Raw genomic sequence first — 4,710 nt, forward strand, 5'->3', positions numbered from 1 at the left:
TGTGGGTGTGTGTGCGTGTACGAGTATCATTGTGTGCATCTTTGTGTGCCACAAACTGTTATACAGAGTGTGATGTGATTGTGTGCTGGAGAAGGGGTGTTGGCAGGCTCTTTAACTGGTGTACTTACAAAACAATAGTCAGTCTCTCAAACGCCGGTCAGATATGCGAAGATCATGTGCACGGTTTCTACCAAAACGTACAGTTGTGTTACATTTGAAAGGCTCTTTTTTTGACACAGGCTTTACAGGCACGTACCTAAAAAGCTCAGTGGGGAGGCTTGGCATCATCTGGCCACTGGACCAGCACTACATCAATCCCCCATAATCCTTTTGGGCCGGATGGGCAGGGAGAGGTGGGTGAAAGAAGCAGCAACGTCACCCCCACCGCACTCCCCTAATTCTGCGTTCTGATTGGTCGGCCCACCCTCAATGCATTCTGTGAAGCATGAACCCCTGGACTGGGACTAATAAATGACTTCTCCTTTCTGCGGAAGATTACGTCCTCTCATGGCTCCGCTAAGACAATGAGACAGGAACCAACCTGCTGGAACAGAGGTGGGCCGCTTTGAGCTGGGTGAGAAGGTAGAAACGAGGCGCAGTGGCTGAACCAGAATCCATTCACTAGATTCATTCACAGCTAGGCCAGAAAGTTTAGTCACCATCATGATGTTCCAAACCTGTATGGATTTTTGTCTTCTGCAGAACACTAAGATGATATTTTGAAGAATGTTTTTCTCCATACAATGAAAGTCAATGAGGTAAAAACTGGATGGACAAAATTAGGGTCCAACATTGGCTGGATCAAAAAAAAAAAATACTAAAGTGTAAAATATCAAAGTCATGCAGGTTTGGAGCAACATGAGGGTGAGTAAATGATGGCAATTTTCATTTTGGGGGAACTGCTTTAACATTAAGACATAAATACTACCTAGAGTGTTTGAAAAAAAAAAAAAAGATAAGAGTGTACAAAAAGCAAAAGTGTGGGGCCTCTGTCCTGTCCTGAAAAGCTAGTGATGTGAAGTGGCTTGCGGTACATATGAAAAAGTGCAGACAATAGGCAAGCCAAGCAATCAGCCCGCTTCTACACAACTCCTCTGTGGCGCAACCCAAAAGCAGGGGGTGTGGGCTTCTTAATCTTGCTTCTCTTGCCAGCGCAGGGATCTGGAGGTGTCATATTCCTCCAAAACATTCCTGCTCCTTTCGCTCCAAATGGCCGACGTTTTGTCGCCAGTGCAGGGCCCCTTGTAATGAACCTGGGGGGGATCTTCAGAACTCAATGACTGGACGTAATTACTTCTCTCCTTTTCTTTGCTTCTTTTCTCCGCACTAGCTCTCCCTCCGAGCCGTACCGGTCCCCAGCTTGTACACATAGCACCCCATATTGACAGAAAAACACAGATTTGTTGACATTTTTGCAGATTTATTAAAAAAGAAAAACTGAAATATCACATGGTCCTAAGTATTCAGACCCTTTGCTGTGACACTCATATATTTAACTCAGGTGCTGTCCATTTCTTCTGATCATCCTTGAGATGGTTCTACACCTTCATTTGAGTCCAGCTGTGTTTGATTATACTGATTGGACTTGATTAGGAAAGCCACACACCTGTCTATATAAGACCTTACAGCTCACAGTGCATGTCAGAGCAAATGAGAATCATGAGGTCAAAGGAATTGCCTGAAGAGCTCAGAGACAGAATTGTGGCAAGGCACAGATCTGGCCAAGGTTACAGAAAAATTTCTGCTGCACTTAAGGTTCCTAAGAGCACAGTGGCCTCCATAATCCTTAAATGGAAGACGTTTGGGATGACCAGAACCCTTCCTAGAGCTGGCCGTCTGGCCAAACTGAGCTATCGGGGGAGAAGAGCCTTGGTGAGAGAGGTAAAGAAGAACCCAAAGATCACTGTGGCTGAGCTCCAGAGATGCAGTCGGGAGATGGGAGAAAGTTGTAGAAAGTCAACCATCACTGCAGCCCTCCACCAGTCGGGGCTTTATGGCAGAGTGGCCCGACGGAAGCCTCTCCTCAGTTCAAGACACATGAAAGCCCGCATGGAGTTTGCTAAAAAAACACCTGAAGGACTCCAAGATGGTGAGAAATAAGATTCTCTGGTCTGATGAGACCAAGATAGAACTTTTTGGCCTTAATTCTAAGTGGTATGTGTGGAGAAAACCAGGCACTGCTCATCACCTGTCCCAACAGTGAAGCATGGTGGTGGCAGCATCATGCTGTGGGGGTGTTTTTCAGCTGCAGGGACAGGACGACTGGTTGCAATCGAGGGAAAGATGAATGTGGCCAAGTACAGGGATATCCTGGACTAAAACCTTCTCCAGAGTGCTCAGGACCTCAGACTGGAACTAAGGTTTACCTTCCAACAAGACAATGACCCTAAGCACACAGCTAAAATAACGAAGGAGTGGCTTCACAACAACTCTGTGACTGTTCTTGAATGGCCCAGCCAGAGCCCTGACTTAAACCCAGTTGAGCATCTCTGGAGAGACCTAAAAATGGCTGTCCACCAACGTTTACCGTCCAACCTGACAGAACTGGAGAGGATCTGCAAGGAGGAATGGCAGAGGATCCCCAAATCCATGTGTGAAAAACTTGTTGCATCTTTCCCAATAAGACTCATGGCTGTATTAGATCAAAAGGGTGCTTCTACTAAATACTGAGGAAAGGGTCTGAATACTTAGGACCATGTTATATTTCAGTTTTTCTTTTTTAATAAATCTGCAAAGATGTCAACAATTCTGTGTTTTTCTGTCAATATGGGGTGCTGTGTGTACATTAATGAGGAAAAAAAATAACTTAAATGATTTTAGCAAATGGCTGCAATATAACAAAGAGTGAAAAATTTAAGGGGGTCTGAATACTTTCCGTACCCACTGTATATAACATATATATATGTGTGTACCTGGTATTTATCACGTTATGGGGACCAAATGCCCCCACAAGGATAGTAATTCCAGTACATTTCGAACTTGTGGGGACATTTTTTATGTCCCCATGAGGAAACAAGCTTACAGAATGAAGAGACAGAATGAGACAGAATACAGAATGAAGTTTTTTGAAAATCTAAAAATGCAGAAAGTTTCCTGTGAGGGGTAGGTTTAGGTGTAGGGTTGGTGTAGGGCGATAGAAAAAACAGTTTGTACAGTATAAAAGCCATTACGCCTATGGAATGTCCCCATAAAACATGAAAACACAACGTGTGTGTGTGTGTGTGTGTGTGTGTTCATGCCCATTTCTACTATTTTGATATTTAGATTACTTTTGCCATCATCTAAAATGCACTTAAACTTAAAATCACAAATAATTTAACACTACTGTTAAATGGTCTCAAAATGAATATCAACTTCACATACTGTAAAATACATTGTTGGGATGCCTACAATCACTTGCCAAATTTAAAATGATTGATTTTAGTTTTCAGTGTCTTATTTTTTATTTAGACAAATGGTACAGAATTTGATGGCCATTTATTAGTTATTGGCCATAAAATTAAAAGAATTATCGACTTATTGAAACTCATATTGACCAAAATTAGGGCATAAAAGGAGATAAAATGGTAATATATTATAATATTAATCAATTCAAAATAAATGTTTAAACCCCTGTTTTTTGACTTATAATTAAATAAGAGACAAATACATTTGTTATTATCAATTTTCCATCATATAAGAATAAAGGATATGAGTTTTAAACTAAAAATAAATATTAACATAAATTAACATTTCTAAAAACATAAAAGCCTATGGAAAAAACACACACATTAGGCATGTTAGCCCTGCTAATTAGTTGACATACATGTAAACCAAGAGACAGCACTTATAGAAATAAGTGTGTGAGAGTCATTACATTGAGTGCTTTGCAGACAAACATACATTTAGACAACACACACACACACGCACACACGTCCCTCCCGGGAGTCATTTTTGGAGTGCTGCCCAAGCTCTGAGGAAGAGGTGGCTATTCACATGCCTTGTTCTCCACCAAGACGCTAATCAGATAAATGATCTATTCGTTTTAAAACATCATCAAGTACATTAGGGCTGCTGGAGACCTGGCATGGTTGCTAGGCAAACCGGGGGGCGGGGGGCTCGAAAGGGTGAATACGAACATTGATGGGGGTCCACAAACGGACCAATGTGATGACAGAAAAGTGCACTCTGATAGACACAGAGAAATGAGAGACAAATTAACTACATTAAATTAAAGTAGTAGTTCACTTCCAGAACAAAAATTTACAGATAATGTACTCACCCCCTTGTCATCCAAGATGTTCATGTCTTTCTTTCTTCAGTCGTAAAGAAATTATGTTTTTTAAGGAAAACATTTCAGGATTTCTGATTTTCCGAGGAAGAAGGGTCTTATCTAGTGAAACGATCAGTTATTTTCTAAAAAAATTTACAATTTATATACTTTTTAACCTCAAACGCTCTTCTTGTCTAGCTCTGCGTGAACTCGAACTCCAAAGAACTAGAACTGCGTGTTTTTTCCGGTTCATGACAGTTAGGGGCCGTTCACATGTCGCGCCTAAAAACGAGTGGAAAACGCTAAGCGCACCGCTTTCTGCTCCCCCCCCCCAAAGCGTTCGGGCGCTAGCGCTCCGGAGGCGTCTGCCGTTGCTAATGCTACTAAAAAATGGCTATCCCTGTACAGCTATTCCTTTATCTTGGCTGAGCTTTCAATGTTGTTACGGTTGTTACGGG

This window comes from Sinocyclocheilus rhinocerous, unplaced genomic scaffold (genome assembly GCF_001515625.1).
Source record: "Sinocyclocheilus rhinocerous isolate Xijiao unplaced genomic scaffold, SAMN03320098_v1.1 scaffold469, whole genome shotgun sequence".
NCBI lineage: Eukaryota > Metazoa > Chordata > Actinopteri > Cypriniformes > Cyprinidae > Sinocyclocheilus > Sinocyclocheilus rhinocerous.